The sequence below is a fragment of the Malaya genurostris genome, chromosome 2, assembly GCF_030247185.1.
Source record: "Malaya genurostris strain Urasoe2022 chromosome 2, Malgen_1.1, whole genome shotgun sequence".
NCBI classification, from domain to species: domain Eukaryota; kingdom Metazoa; phylum Arthropoda; class Insecta; order Diptera; family Culicidae; genus Malaya; species Malaya genurostris.
Genome location: NC_080571.1, coordinates 209,909,154 through 209,926,810, shown reverse-complemented (window position 1 = coordinate 209,926,810; position 17,657 = coordinate 209,909,154). Strand labels below are relative to the sequence as shown.

At 36.5% G+C, this 17,657-nt stretch overlaps 1 protein-coding gene across 7 annotated transcripts in view; it reads right to left on the bottom strand.

Moving 5' to 3' along the window:
* Positions 1 to 17,657, bottom strand: part of LOC131427342 (cGMP-dependent protein kinase, isozyme 2 forms cD4/T1/T3A/T3B) — a 554,292-nt gene that overhangs the window by 318,315 nt on the left and 218,320 nt on the right. The window contains exon 1 of one of the 7 annotated variants that reach the window (XM_058590439.1): positions 5,344 to 5,853. The exons of 5 other annotated variants lie outside the window; for them this stretch is intronic. The gene's annotated coding sequence lies outside the window, so the exon portion shown is untranslated. Of the gene's footprint in view, positions 1 to 5,343; positions 5,854 to 17,657 lie in introns of those variants that run through there. One more of the 7 variants, XM_058590440.1, reaches the window with a different exon arrangement.

Below are 17,657 nucleotides of genomic sequence, written 5' to 3'. Positions count from 1 at the left end.
ATTTTTTTTTCGATGTTGACGATTTAAATATTTGACTACACAGCAAAAAGTAATGAAATTTACCGGTGACGTAAATCCGCATATGACTGAAATCATAAGAACGTAATTCGTAAAAAGACTGAATTTTACAAGAATTATTTACATATGTGTCGAACATACACTATATTTACAGCAGCCGAGTAAGATTACGTGCTTCAACATTTTAAAATATGTCAGAATGCATTAAATATGTGTTAGATCTACTGTAAAAATGAGTCATTTTTGACGCTCGTATATGTCGGTCTTAGAAGACGTAAATTTACACGATATTTTCTAAGTGTGTACACACTTGGAAAAGTTTACATCTTAATAGATGCATATAAAAGGAGCGGCGCGATTCACTTACTTTCACGATTTAAAGCATGTATATATAAGTCATATCATTAATTTCACAGTTCATTTAACTGAAGCTTACATCGATACAGACGCAAAGTTTATTTTTACATATTAGTAGATGTAATATTGTGTCATCACTGAAGAAATTACGGCATGCTTGAGTTTACGTCAAGCGTAAATTTCATTTTTTCTAAGAGTGTAGGTTTGTGAATATTACTCCACCAACATTTATTGTAGGATTTGTCATTTTTAGACTAGAGACTTCGAAAAAAAACCTGTTTTAATCCACCATGATGCCGAATGAAATTCAGGAATTACTTATGGGACCTTTCTTTTGAACATAAGTTTGTGAAAATCGGTCGCACCATCTATGAGAAAAGTTAGAGCACATATTTTCATTCTTTTTGCACATTTTACCCCATAACTCCGGAACCGGAAGTCGGATCCAAAAAATATTTAGGAATTTGGTATGGGACCACAAGACCTTTTATTTGAATCTAAGTTTGTGAAAATCGGTTCAGCCATCTCCGAGAAAAGTTAGTGCAAAAAAAAACGTTACATACACACATACGCACATACACACACCGACATTTTGCGTACTCTACGAACTGAGTCGAATGGTATGTGACACTCGGCCCTCCGGGCGTCGGTTCAAAGGTCGGTTTTCACAGTGATTGCATAACCATTCTATATGAGAAAGGCAAAAATTGGCAAAAAAAAGTTTGGGAAAACAAAGTATGCAAAGTGGCTTTTTTTGACATAGTCTTCAAGTACAGTAAGTTTCATTAAATCTGAGAGGGTGCTGCCGACATTCGCGTTGGCACGAAATTCGTCAATATTAGACATCCTGAAAATTGTTTGCCAATCAATGTTACTTAATTTTAACTTTATGTTATCATAATTTGCCAAGTGATACTGAAAGACCTCGTCATACTCATAGTCATCGGATGTATTATACTCATGAACGTATATGGACAACTCAATTGCAGTGGGATACCTTTCATTTTTTCCTTAGTTGGCTTCAAAAAGATTCGGCCTTCTTGCGAATTCTTCAACAAAAAACGTGCTTGATCTACCTAGAAGTGAGATGATGCCTTTTTTTATAAATCCACATGTGTTTTTTGCCTGAATATTATTCGGTGTTTCAGTTTTCATGACATTATTCTAATGTCCGTCGTTTTAAGTGGCATTTTGAGATTTTAATCATTCACTACTCTGTAATGTCGAAACTGCAAATCGGATCGAACGTGAATCTAAAAGTGTAAAAATCGATTAAACATTCCATGATATGTAGAAGTAATTTCCGCTTTAGAGTTTACGGTAATTTAAGGTACTTCCAGAGCCGGTATTCAGGAACTAGCCTAACCCAAACCGATTCGTATGGACATATTGCGAATAAATTGCAATATTTTTGAGTCTAACTTTTCGGGATTGTCATCTTCTATATCGCTTTGAATTTTAAAAATTCATCATCCTGCAATTCCAGAATCGGAAGTCAGAATTGGATAAAATTGGATTTATTTTAATTTGAACTTTTGTTTTTGAAATTCGATTTGGCGTTTTTTGAGAAGACGATTGAGCGTTGAGAAACGATTCGATACTGGAACCGGAATTCGAAATTCGGTGTAACCGAAGTCAGACAAATTCACCAATTGTTTCAAAATGTTTGAAAATCAATGCAGACATCTTTGAGGAATCCTAGCGCGAATTAAATTTTTGGGTGCCTTCCGAAGCGAAAACTGAATACAACCAAAAATGAAATAAGTTTATTTGGTTATCGACTATCCAAATCTGCGAACCTGATAAACGTGATTAATTTATGTGAAATAGACATTTTTATACTTATCACCCTATATCTCCGAAACCGGAAGTTGGATCTGACTGAAAAGCAAGATGTTTTATGGGATCTTAATACTTTTCATTTGAATCTTAGATGATTCTTAGATTTTATTTGAATCTTAGATCGGTTCAGCCATCGACGAGAAAAATGAGTTACACAGTTTTAATTTCGTTTCTCATATCATTCTGTAGTTCCGGAACCAGAAGTCGGAACCAAACATAATTCAGGAACCTTGTTTGATAGTATACGACTTTTCGTATGAATCTGAGTTTGTAGAAAACGGTTGAGTCATCTCCGAGAAAATTGAGTGAAATTATTTGTCACACGCGCATTTGCTGATATCAACGAACTGATTCGAATGGTATATGGCTGTTATGTTCTTCCAGCATTTATTGCTGTAGGTAGTTTAAATCGATATAATTATGGAATTGCTTCCAACTCGAAAATTCTGCCATCATTTGGTTTACATATGGCATATTCGAACGATTATGTTGCCAAAAACGAACCGTGCTAAAATCGGTCCGAGGCAAAATATCATGCTGTACACAGTCTTTTGGTTACTTAGAGACAAATATATGTAATAGTATAAAAAATCGTGTTTCATGTTGCTCCCAAGCATTTCTTTGCCAAACAGCGCTCAAAACTTCTACTGCTGGAATAGGAGAAAAAGTCGTTTACACAAAAATTTCGATATCTCCGTTAAAAATGGACGGATTTTAACAATCTATGGCTTGTTGGATAGCTATTACCGTGCGGAATCTAAGTCAGAAAATATATTCTGTTTTCAAGGTCAATTGTGACAGATACTGTCAAAAACCTGAAAATTTTGACATAAAACTTCGTATAACTCAAAAAGTAAACATCTTATCTCAAAACTATTCAATAGCGTTCAGGATGACGGGGAGACCTTTTATTTGCGAATTCTATACCTATTTTATATATTTATAAAAAAAGGTCAAAACCAAGTAACAGTTTCACTGATTTATTACGTGATTAATTTGGTTGAGTCCTAAGTTTGCAACTTGATCAAACTTAATATTGAAGGGTTCCATTCTCTCCCACCACTAGTAGTAGGATGCTTCCATTTTCCAAATCTGGGTAGAAATCAATGTCACGTTGATTGAAGTCACCATAAATGTGTAGTTTTGCTTCGGAAGGAACGTTAGCTATGATTACTTCATCAGTTCGAGAAAACCTTCCATATATTTCTTTCCGGGTGTTGTTTGTGGGAAAATACACTTAACAGAAAAAATGTCAGTTTTCGCAATGACTGAGTGGAAACATATATTGGAGAAGCCAAATGACTCAGAAACTCACGGAAGAGACGATGGTTGGATATGGGATACCGTCGTGAGGCGGCTAGGATGTAGACCATGTTCGACGCACGCTTTACCATACCCAGTCGTGTGTTAGAGCTGTGTCTATCACAATGCTTAGGGTGGCGAAATGGTAGCACGTATGTACGGAATGCATAAGAACGCAGGTTCGAGTCCTGTCTCTGAGTGTATCTTTTTCCAAAAAAAATCATATTTTCTGTAAGTTTCTCATTCATTTGGCTTCTACAATATATGTTTCCAATCAGTCATTGCAAAAACTGAACTTAGTTATGGTGACTTTACGTCAAACCAACTAAAAATGAATAAAAACGAAGAAAATATACGTTCTCGAATTCTTTAATTTTTCTAGTGGTTATGATCTCAGTATTAAATTTTGTAGAAATAGCCCATCTCTTATCAGACATTTGCAAATTGAGATCGTTTCTGAACATATTGTATTTATTGCCGAAAACTTTTTCACTCCTAACAGCTTGTTTCTGTGTAGCTAAGATTATTATATAAAAACTACTTAATATTTCATTACACACTTCACTCATTTTCAACGCATTTTTCATTCTATTGAAATTGCAACAGAGTAGCCGTCGTTTGCTTCTCTTAAAGGATAACTTCATGACCCCCAACAACTTTTTTCCATTCTCAATCGACCAAAACGCATGTTTTGCAGATCCCATCTTCGGTATGGGAAAAGTGCAAAAGTATATTGATCTTCATGGATAATGTTTTGAAAAACAATAAAATCATTATTGATAACAACTTTCGTGTTTGTTTATCGTAGCTTGTCGAGCTTCTCTCATAGTATAAAATTCTAAACAACTAAAATTAGCTGATCGGCGAAAATACTGAAGATGATCTGAATTCTTAATTCAGCATAATGCAGTATTTCTATAACAGACATAATTTATCTTATCTTGGTTGAAGCTACTAGATTTCGGAGGTTTGCCACATAATGCAACCTACACATGACAAAATAAAAACAAATATTGACTGTTACATCGAAGTTATCTCTACGATATGCTCAACTTTTAATGGACAGGGACCGTGGAATATATACCAATTGAATAACAACAAAATAGAGAAAAGATCCAAAATATTCCCCACAGTTTAACGTGAGTGAGTTGCATTCCTACCGAGTGACCTAGTTAACTGCGCCGTCTGGTTTATGATAAGATAATCCAGTTTTAGTTTTGATTGAACATGCGCCTAGAACTGTGACTAAACATTTACGGATTTATTAAATTTCCGACGAAAATGGCCAACATTCCGCGAAAGTTCCACGCAGTACCGTCTACGTATGGGTCAATTAATTCAACGATTACTCTTACTAGATTAGTTACGGCCATTTACCATTCGATTCGATTTCGCATGTCATCAATTTGCTAGAAATTGGAAACATGCCAGTTCCAAAATATACCAATCTATTCGAGAAGCAGTTCTGACTCCAGCTAATTACATGCGAATCTACCCCGTACCGGTATCAGCTAATTTCGGTTGGTTTGAATTGAATCTGCGGCGACAAACTGCCGCGTTCTTTTTCTTTTGCGTTGCAAATCGAAAACAAAATTAATTGATGCGGACGGCCGCCAAACGGTTGGCTACCGAAATTCGTTTGAAAATTAAGTCGCGTTCAAACTGCTAGGTGAGCTATTCGGTTACAGGTTGTCAGTTGAGACGATCCCAGATGTCAGTTTTCAATGGAAGATCTGCGGTCGGTTGGTCGATCGGTCGGTTGCAGACCGTCAAGTTGTCGCGATTGGTTAACGCAAAAAACCGCTTAGGCACACACAAACACACCGTAGACTGTGGAAACACAGACGAACGGGCGCACGTTGAAGGCGATCGGCGTTCGTTCAGCTTCACTTATGCACACTGACGCACGGACTGGTTGAAGATCATTGTTCAGAATGGTTAACCTTGGCCTCTGCGGTGGCGGTGCTGGTGGTAAGGTGTGTAGCGCACTATCTGTTCAAGGACCTCACCGAATCTTTTGTATGCAGTTTGATAACCCAACTCGCGATCTTCGCTTTCAATTTTCACTCAACACTCTTCGCACTCTTCGTTTCGATAAATCTCCAATCATTCGTCTTCAACGTCTACCGGAATCCCACTGTGCCACTATCATTATCCAAAAGCGTCTAAAAGTAAGACTGACCCAGAAACGTGCCCAAAACGTCACAGGACCTCGAACCCGAAGTACGGACGTACACCACGCAACAGAAAAAAAATCTCGATCGCGCTCCACTGATCGTGCGGGAAAATGCGTTCGGTGTGTGTTGTTCTCGAGACGAAATCTTGTTTTGAACTGATGCTAGCTGGCGACCCGAGAGCGGACAAAATTAAGCAAAACACAAAAATCGTACGCGGGTCCGCGGGTGAGGCACAAGAAAAACAACAAAAACCGGAATTATGTCACACCGCGAGAGAAGGAGAACTTGCGCTGGTGCGACCGTTCGGTGCCGCGAGACAGAGCTACAACCACCGCGCACCGTCTGCTATTTAATCGTATGCGCGCAAGTCAATCAAGAGCTGGCCCGGTTAGGTCCGAATTGGTTAGGTATGCAGCGTGCATGGCACGGCACGAAACGAGCGCGAGAGAACCGAGAGGCTCAGAGGAGACACAGAGAGGATCACAACACGAAACATACTCGGAACCGGCTGATGTGGTTCTGATTGACGGACGAACGGACGGACGAATTCGTCGGCCGAATCCGAAAGGGAGAGTGAGAGTGCACTGCTGGCTGTGCACTGTAAGTCACTGATCGCATAAGTGGAGTTTCGGTCGAGCAGTTTATCCGAGCTGATGTTTGCCTGTTAGAATGTTGATAGATTTCAGATGATGGTGACATACTGGGCGTTCGGTAAAAATTTATTAGATCAGATAATGCGTGGTGACAGTTTGCGCAATTTTTGAGGTGTTGACTCACATGAGTCGATGAAGGACCTGGTACGGTATTTTTAATCTTTTGATCGTTTCGATCGAACATAAAACATGTTACACGTTTTCATGTCCAATACTCGGCTGGCCGACTTTGTTGGTTAGAGTAGTAAAAAGTGGTGAATATCAAGACATTTGAATGTGTAAATTCAAATGATTGAACGCATCACGATTTTTAGCTTAAGAACTTTTTCAGAAGCTAGGTAGTAAGTCGTCAAAATCCGCTGCACAGCGCTCATCAACGTTCAATCTTACTTTACCCGAGTGAGTACAAACTCTGGTACATCTTACTGATACAATTTTGATGCGCAAAAAAGAATTTAATTTGTATTCGTATTCGATGTAACTGTTCTTTTTATGGTTATTTATTTTTTCGATAGAATGGTACGTAAAGGGTGAATTTTTAACCATGTAATTCAACTGTCTTTATTTTTTGTAAAATAAAATAAATTTTTTTCTAACCATCAATTATTGGAATATTGGCTTCATAAATATTCAACGGAATCATCATGAAATTTTATAGAGTACCCCACTTTACCCCCCACATGGCGCAAAGCGAGGCAAGAAATTTTTTTTTAATCGTCCTGAACGACTACTTAACGTAACGAATAATTAGGATAGAAATAGTTTTTAGTCGCGGTATTACACGGATAAAAATCCATTGCCGGTACCATAATTAAAAATCATGAAATCATGAATAATGCCCATCATGATTAATAAGTTATGATTCCATGAGCAAAATTATTGACATCGTGAACAATAACACATCTTCCATGAAAATTTTCATAACATCAATCATTTAGCTCATGAAATGTCATGAGAAGACACGGTTGATGAATTCATGATTAAAAAATCATGCTTCCGACAATTGATTTTTATCCGTGTAGTCACTAAAAATAGTGCAAATTTTTTATACGCAATAAATATCTCATTTAAATAGTGAAAACAATCATTAAACCGAAATGTCCCCACTTTGCCTGCCTATTCAAAATGCTACACTCAATTATCTAAAACTTGCTGAAACCGAGAAATTAGATACAAGTCTTCGCCTGGAATTTTATGTTCAAATGTCTCGACATCGGCTAGGATATAGGTTACTATGAGAAAAATGTGGTAGCTCTTAATTTGTAAAATCATATTCTAATACTTAATTGACAACATGAAGCATTAAAAGTTTTGCAAATGCCTGTATATTGTAACTAAAACTTCTTCGCTTTTGTAAAAAAAAAACACACCAGTAAATATTGGTTTTAATAACAAGTTTTGATAAAATTATGGCAAAAATCTTTTCCTTTTACATCTAGCAGCCTTTTCGAGCCAAAAAAACTTTCTGACCCTATGTGTGGGGGGGGGGTTGGGAATGGAAACCAAGTGAGCTGCTTGAAAGCCACCGACTTACCCATCACGCTACTCCCGTCCCCTTCTAGTAGTGTGATAATGCCTTTCATTTTCCATTCAAATCTTTTCATTGAATCATTCTTTTCATTAAGCTAATTTTTGACACAAATTTAGGTAGAGTCGGTTCGGGTCCATTTAGAAAGATACAAGTAATTCATGAAAGCATATTTCAACGTTCTCGGTAACATTCGCAGAACCGGGAATATCAGCAAAAACATATTTTAATTTGACACACCAAAAAAATCTTAATAATACAGGAGACTTATTTCCTCATACGATGTAATTCATAAAGACCTAATTCGTCAAATGACGGATAATTTCATTTGTATTGACTTAAGGTTACACTCTTAGAAAAAATGAAATTTACGCTTGACGTAAATTCAAGTATGCCGTAATTTCTTCGGTGATGACACAATATTACATCTACTAATATGTAAATATAAATTTTGCGTCTGTATCGATGTAAACTTCAGTTAAATTAACTGTGAAGTTAATGATATGACTTATCTTTACATGTTATGTATTGTGAATGTAAGTGAATCGCGACGCACCTTTTATGTCCATCTAAGAAGATGCAACATTTTTTAAGTGTGTACAATTAGTTTCAGTTTTACTGGTTTCGACTGTAACTTGCATTATGCTAGCAGGTACGACTGTATGAATTTAAATGCACCTTTTACCAACCAAGTAGATGTGTGCTTCTGTGGCTCAGTCGATTAACAGACTTACATATGCGATCCAATGATTCTCGGTTCAAGTCGCGGCGGTCGCTATCTGCACTCAAAAAAACTTTGAATTTTACAGGTGACTTAATCCTTCATACGGTTGTACTTCAAAAAGACCTAATTTGTCAAATTACGGAAAATTTTATTTGTAATGACTTCATGTTAGATGAGCTTGAATTTTACTGGTTTCTCGACTGTAACTTGCGTTCTGCTAGCAGAGGGGCTGGGGTCCACTAGGAGATTGATAGTACCTATTAGCTCTCTCCGGACTGTACCAGCTCAGATGCCGTGTGGAATCCGGCGGAAAAAAATGAACCAAGAATAGATCCACTGGGTTCCTGCTTCCATGTCGTAAAAGGCGACAATTACAGGAGTTTCTTTTTCCTTTCAGTTATCAGATATTTTCAATGTTTTACTTCTGATTACTCTATTTTACTAAATCATCTCTTTATTCAACCTATCAATTTCCGTCTAGCTTCGTAGAAAAGTTTTATTAGGAATGATTTCTTCTTCCATGTTATTGATTGTCTTTCAGGATTATAAAATGAATGATAAAAATCAACCATTGCGCAAATCCGTTTATATTACAAAGTTAATAACAGAGATGACATGTATCGGTATATTGAATACATAGTAAAAAACACTTGATATTAATATTTCAAACAGTAAATTAATATTTTTCTCGGTAGCCGGCTGCCCAGATCAACTAATATAACCAATTAATAATTTTAATAAATAATTGGAATAGTAGAGCGGAAGTAATAAGGAATCAAGACGCGTGTGAAATCTGTTGACGTTTGTTTGGTGATTTAAAATGATTTTATAATAACTGTTTAGAATATTTCAATGCAATGAATCAACTTTTTTGTCTAAATCCTATTCGCTCGTTTATTTTGTATCACGTAGTTTCATTTATAAAAACGTGCTTAATCCACCTAGCAGTGAGATGATACCTTTTTTTTTTTATCAATCCGAATGTGTTTTTTTGCATGACTAAAAAAAACGCGAAAGGTAGATGCATAAACGAGTGACTGCATACTCGACAGCCGGCTGTCCGGAGTTTTGTCAATTTCGGAGATTGACTGTTTCATGCATTATATTGCCAGCACAAAGTAACACATAAAACGATAATACTTTAAAACATTCTTGGTAGTCGGCTACCCAGAGCAATAAACACATGATAACATTATTAAAACATTTACTAACAAAGTATCCTCTCCTGTGATGCATGTGGGAATGCAGAGGATTCCTCGGTTCTTAGTAGCAACATGCATCGAACTAACAATCCTTTCCCTCCCAAGTAGATCTGCATTCGGACGTGGCCGGCGTCGGTATTGATCAGCATGCATGGTTCAACACAGTTTGCACAGTGTGAAACAATGTGTTATTCCCAAACATGTTACTTCAAAAAATCATTTTGCAATCTCAATTCGTCCAGATCAATAACGGAGTAGCAACACACGGGCGGTCTCTAATGCTAATGTAACTTGCGTTCTGCTAGCAGCTGCGACAATATGAATTTAAATGCATCTTTCACCAGTCAAGCAGATGTGTGCGTCTGTGGCTCAGTCGATTAACAGACGTACTTTGCGATCCAATGATTCTCGGTTCAAGTCGCGGTGGTCGCTAGTAATATTGTTTTTTTTTAATTCAATGAATCTTATGTCATGTAGTTTTAGACACAATACTAAATGTTCTTCCACGTAAATTTGCGTGAACTGTGACGCTCCATTTATGTGCATCTAATAAGATGTAAAATCACAGGGTTTTTTTTTAAGTGTGTGGATTCATTTTTTTTTCATTTCAGTGGATTTAATATCATGGAATTTAAGACACAATATTAAATGTTCTTGTATGTAAATTTGCGTGAACTACGACGCTCCATTTATGTGCATCTTATAAGATGTAAAATCATAGGATGTTTTTGAAGTGTGTAGAGTAAGTCGATACCTTTTACACAGTTTTCTTGCTTGAGAGGCAAATCACAAACAAACAAAACAAAAAATAGAACGTATAGAAAAACACATACATACACACAGACCTTTTTCAACAGTAGCTTTCAAACGAACTCATCAAGTTTGTTGAAATCAATTCAGCTACCTCTGAGACAATTGGGCGCGAAAAAACAACGCATTTTGTCGGTAACGTCACTTATACCATCATATCTCCGGAACGAGAAGTCACAGCCATTTGATCTTCGAGCTCGATCAATGGCTCTATAGTAGCTTTCAAATAAGCCTCAATTTCTTGAAATCGGTTTAGTTATGTCTGAGAAAATTCAGCGCGTAAAAAAAATGGTTAAAAGACGCACACACATACAGGCATTTTCCTATTTCGTCAAGCTGAGTTGAATGGTTAATAACACTATGGGTCTCCGAGGCTCCGTTCGAAAGTCAGTTTTTCCAGCAATTCTATTACCTTTCTATAGAGAAAGTCAAAAGTATCGCAAAAATAAATAAATCCTGGGTAGTTCCAACATAATTCGAAAAAATCAGATGCACATAAAAGGAGCGTCGTATTCACACAAATTTTTATTCAAGAACGTGTCAGTCAAATTGTTTGACTTGAAAATTACATGGCTTGAATTCGAACGAAATAAAAAAACAAAAGATCGTAAGTAGCAGCGCGACTTGAACCGAGGAACATCAGATCACAAGCACAACGGTTACTCGACTGCACCACAGAGCTTATATCTGTTCATTGAATAATTGATACATATAAATCCATACAGCGACACTTGGTAGTGGAGTGCAAATTACATTCGGAGCGTGTAAAATTCAGTGCGAGTGGAACATTGCGTCATTTGAAAAATTAAGTAGTTGTGACTTGTATCGTTTGTAGAATTCTGTCACCTGGAAAATTCATAAATTTAATCTGAATCTGCAATATCTCGGCTTGAAACATATATTATTTTGGTTTTATAAGCAAAAAGCAAAGCAAAGCCTTGGTATTAATTACATTCCTGTAATGGAATTTGACCTTCTGTTTCAACAGACTTCGCAGCCGATTCAGAGCTGGTGCTACGATTCTACACTCTAAAAAATTTTGAATTTTACAGGTGACTTAATCCCTCATACGATGTAATTCATAAAGACCTAAATCGTCAAATGACGGAAAATTTTATTTGTAATGACTTAATGTTAGATGAGCTTGAATTTTACTGGTTTCGACTGTAACTTGCGTTCTGCTAGCAGGTTCGACTGTATAAATTTAAATGCACCTTTTTCTAGCCAAGCAGATGCATGCTTCTGTGGCTCAGTCGATAAACAGACGTACTTATGATCCAATGACTCTCGGTTCAAGTCGCGGCGGTTGCTATCAGTATTCTTTTTTTTTATTATTTCAATGAATTTTATGTCATGGAGTCTTAGATACAATGTTAAATGTTTTTCGACGTAAATTTGCGTGAACTGTGACGCTCCATTTATGTGCATCTAATAAGATGTAAAACCACAGGGATTTTTTTAAGTGTGTACTGACACTACGAATCCTTCCAGGTCGAAGCTCGAACATACGACAACTGGTTTGTAAGACCAGCGCCCTATGCATTGAACCGCCATCCCGGGACATCGACGGGTTTTATAAGCAATTAATCGATTTTTTTTGCCTTCCTCATATAGAAAGGTTACGCAATCACTGTGAAAACCGAGTTTGACTCAGTACGTCGAGTATGCAACATGTCTGTGTGTGTATGTGTGTGTGTACACAGTTCGAAAAAATCTAGTGATTTTACATCTTAAAACATGCACATAAATGGAGCGTCGTATTTAACTCAAATTTATATTCAAGAACATGTAAAATTATGTGATTTGAAAATCACATAGCTTGAAATAAAAAACAAAAGATCGATAGAAACAGCGCGCGGCTTGAACCGAGAAACATTAGCTCGCAAAGCACGGCAGTAATCGACTGTGCCATAGAAGCACCTATCGGCTGGATGGATTATTGATGCATATAAATCCACATAGCGACTAATGGTAGCCGTATGCAAATTACACTCGGAGCCGGTAAAGTTCTGTGGGAATGGAATATTTAGTCTTTTGACAAGTTAAATTGTTATGAATGGTGTCGGTTGTAGAATTACATCACCTGTAAAATTCATAATTTTTTTCTGTGTGTGTGCGTATGTATCATTTTTTGAACTAACTTTTCTCAGAGATGGCTGAACATAGAACTTAGATTCAAATGAAAGGTATTGTGTTCCCATACCAAATTTCTGGATATTATTTGGATCCGACTTCCGGTTCCGGAGTTATGCGATAAAAGGAGCAAAAAAAAAATTAAAATATGTGTTCTAACTTTTCTCATAGATGGCGCGACCGATTTTCACAAACTTAGGTTCAAATGAAAGGTCCTGTGGTCCCATACATAATTGCTGAATTTCATCCGCCTTCGACTTCCGGATCCGAAAATATAGGATAAAGTGTATTAAAAATTTCATACGATCACTGAAAAGGGCGAAAAACCGTAAAAAGTTTTCTCAGTTCTTCAGCTGCCGGAAGAGATCTTCTGTGTGGTTTAAAGCTTCAAACGTGCAGGTTACGCTATCATTTCCTTGTAAAGCCTCATTTGAATTATATTATGGAACTGAATTCTAAAACTGAATTTTGGAACCAAATTCCACCTGATTATTTGTTTTAGAATGTAGTTTCAGAATTTAGCTCCAGATATAAATTCAGAATTTTGAGTTCAGAATTCATATCCAGAATTCTCATTCTGGAACAAATATTCAGAGTTCCGAAACAAAATTCATGATATGAATTCTAGATCTTGATTTTTTTTGTAAGTAGTCACAGTGGCAGCAGTCCCTTGCTTCGGTTCTACACTGAACTCTTGATAAGATTTGCTTCTATGAGCCTCTATTTTAAATCAACACACAGACGTTCCTAGGCTATATTGCCCACTTGGTCACTGTTTTTTTTATGCTGATTCAAATAGATTTTATAAAATTGTCTTTATAATGTCTGGTTGTGTTTTATAGTTTAGCTGTTGTTTTTGTCATGACAATGGTCGTGGATATGGTTTTGTGATAATGTAAATTGTGGTATGTGGTTCTTGTAATGGTCTGTATGGAATGTAGTGGTAATAATTGTAATAGTAATGTAATAATAAATTTATTGTAATCCGTCCAATGTAATGTAAAATTATATTGGCTATATTTTGCAAATATTATTTAATTTAATTCTCAATTTATTGAATAACTAAGGTTTTCATTGTTTAAGTCATAGTTCTCCATTGATACCTTCCACTATCTATATATGTAACACATGGTGACTGGTAATAGGTGTTACACCCGAAATGAGGTGATAGTAAACCTTTTATATAGCCAAAATTTGTACAGGAAGGTAGGTGCGAAAATCATCCTTAATGAGTTTTTGCCAAAATCAATTTGATTATTGTGTTTACTCTCTAATACGGTCGTCGACGTTTCAAATATGTACCGAACGCTTTTGGATGGAAAACTGTGGTTATTTAAAAAGAGAACTAAAATGTCTTAGTTCATCATTCATCGAGCTGAGTTGAATGATATATAACGATAAGTGTCTCCGAGCTTTAAACAAATTTTTATTTTCATTCAAATCTATATTCTTTCTATAGAGAAATGCAAAAATAATGGAATGTACACGACTCAACAGTGATCAAAATCGAAATAGATGTTGAATATGGTTGACAGTGCCAAACCATATGATTTACGTTTTCTTAAATCGGTCAGTCTAAACCGGAGCTTAATTGTTTAAGTGTAGGAAATGTACTTGTGAGATTGTTTTAAGCCTCACCGCCTTTATAACAGAGAGCCGAGTGTCATATGCCATTCGACTGAGTTCGTCGAGTACGCAAAATGTCTGTGTGTGTATGTGCGCATGTGTATGTAACGTTTTATTACACTAAATTTTATAGGAGATGGCTGCACCGATTTTCGCACTCTTAGATTCAAATGAAAGGTCTAGAGGTCTCATACAAAATGTGAAAATAAGTACACCTTATTTCCTGAGTTGAATAAACCGATTTTAACACACTTGAATCAGTTAAAAAAAACTCTTCAGGTCTGATACAAATTCCTGAATTTTGTTTGGATCTGACTACTGGTTCCGGAGTTATGAGTTAAATGTGCAAAAAAAAATAAAATTTTTGTGCTAACTTTTCTCAGAGATGGCGCGACCGATTTCCACAAACTGATTCAAATGGTCTAATAGTCCATTACAAACTTTCTCAACTTCATCTGGATACGACTTCCAGTTCCAAAATAATAGGGTAAAGTGTGTCAAAAAAAATGTGCACACCATTTTTGTTTCAGATGTTTCGCGTATGAAAGTGCGTCGCCATATGCCATTAGCGAGTGTCATTATATTTGAATGTTAAGCGTGGCCATGCTGATATGTACCGATTTGTGCATTAGAATGAATAACAGTTCAGGTATTGAAATCAGTCAACGAAAACGAAAACAACAGTTTTAACAGCAGTTCAAAACTTGAATCTATTCAAATAAATCATATTTACTACAATACTGAAAATAAAATATTAACATTTCTTTCACCAAAGAATGAACCTTAAAATATTTACATCGAAGCATTTTCATCAATTTATGTATTTGTTTGACAATTCGATTGTAAGTGTCAAGCTAATATTATGCTGAATTTGGAATAAAATTCCTGAAGTTTAGTTTAAACAACTTTCTTCCTAATATTGACTCGTAAAATCCATTCCAAAAGTAACAATAATACAAAATATTCGACAGTAAGTCATAGTTACTCAAATAACGTTTAATAAGAACTGTTATTTAAACTCGTTCCGAAAACATTCGTTTTGCTACGGGTTTCGAGAAACACCATCTTGGATTTTGAAATGACTTTAAACATCATTTTCCGACATCTACTCATCAAACCCGTGCCGAAAATACCCATATTGTAAGAGTTTTCAAGGAATATCAATAAACCGGAAGTCACCATCGATTTACGTAGTCCCGATTATTACGTAAATGGAGGTTCGGGTGTCCTATTGTTATAACGGCGCGAAAACTTGAAGCGAATGCTCCTAATTTCATCTTACTTTTGAAGTGGAGCTGAGATAAATGAGGGTACCGTTACCCTACTTTTACCTCTACTATTGGTCGATCGTTAGTCCTGAGCTGAAACGGTGGCGGTTATTACACTTCCTCTTACACTTCACTTACATATCATCTCACCCACCAGGTCTCACATGAAAACGACACAACCTCACAAAATGAACTGGATGAACATCGTTTGACAGCTATCAGTGGTTTGCTCATTTGTTCAGTCTGTATTATTTTATTCTAATCTACAATATTCTATCTCATTCCACAGTATTCCATGGTACACAAACCACCAATAAACGGCAAAGATGGACTGCATTTACCGTTCGTTTGATGTCATCGTATGAAACCCAATTGCAGAGCTCAGTTAAGCCCTATCGGCCTCTCCAAACCCCAGATGTTTCTAGCGTAATGCAATTAACATCTTATTCAAGTCGTTCCGTATTTCATCAATTAAATTCAATAATTAAGCTAAAGCTGTAACATATATCTATATTAAATTCTAACTGTAATTGATTGTATCTGATGATGTGGTTGAATTTAACTTCTGACTCCAGTTTCTGAGTTCATTACCCTTATTCAGATTAAGCATGGTGGAGTTGGTTTCAGAAACTTGGTTTCTGGAACAAAATTTTGGATACTGAATCCACAGTACTTCAAGTCAGGCCGCGGAATTCAAGTTTATTATTCACTTCTGAAATTAAATTTGGATCCTGAATTGTGAAAATGAGTTCAGTTCCAGAATTCTAAAACCCATGTTCCAAATTCATACTTCAATATAGATGCTCCATTAAAATTCAAGAAGCGAAGTAGTAAAAGTTGTACAATTCACGCAATCATTTAACTAATATGAACGATTATTTATATATGATAGAAGCATGTTTGTTTTGTTCGTATTCACGTTAGTTAATACGACATTACCCATTCCAGTTATGTCTCTGACAATACCCACCCGTCTTTTTTAAACGATTTTTTAAAATGCTCAATATTTTTATTCGCCTTTGTATTAAACGGGTTTATCGAAGCTAAGTGGCACTTATCCATTTTTTTTTGTATTCCACCGTTCATTTATGATCAAGTGAAATGTCAGACATTCGACTGAAATTCACATGTTCGTATTCAAAACGAAGAAAAAGGCGATGAAGTTCGATTGTTTATGAACCACATTCAGCGGTGAACGGATGCCGTATCGACAAGTTGTGCTCCACAGGCTAGCAATTTATCGATTTATGTGACCCGTATCGTATCGATTGTGATCGGGGACTGGACCCGAATTTTACTGTTTTCGAATGGAGTGTCTCGATATGGTTATGGTTTTATGATAAGTGGAAAATGTAAACGCGCAGTGAGTGCTCACTGGATTTTCGAAGAACAAGGTCCTCCCTCCTCCTGTCGAAGAGTAAAGCAAACACACAAATAGCCCCGATCGGAGGAGACCACACGACAACTAATGCATTGTGGATGGCGTTCTGGAGAGGTCATCCGATCAATTGAATCTTTATTGATGCTAGGAATCGAATTCTCAGACATTGTTGTTCAGTGCACAAAGTAAACAACTCTAACGAATTTGTTGTTTTTTTTCACGCTCAACATCCATGAATCAAAAAGCAGGATCATCAAAATCATCATGTTTGGGAAGACATAAATTTCACTCGACTCGTTTGCGTTTCGGTGCGTCAAGAGACTACTCGAATAAACAGCTTTCGGCACATGTTTGCTTTATAAAAAATAAATATCATAATCTCAACACCAATTCCAATGATTAATGGTATTCCGAACTCGATGACGACCGGCCGGCCGGGTCCGATTCGATTCGATCCGATCCGATCAGTTGCTTAATCGAGACAGTTCGAATTCGGGTCACCGAGTTAGTCATCATTTTTTTCCTCTCTCTCTCTCTTCAGCCAAGTCTAATTATTTTCCCCAATTTTGGTGTTTGTGAGTTTTCGCGCGATTGATCTTTCCAACCGAGCGATGCAGAGGCAGATCGCGATCAAAG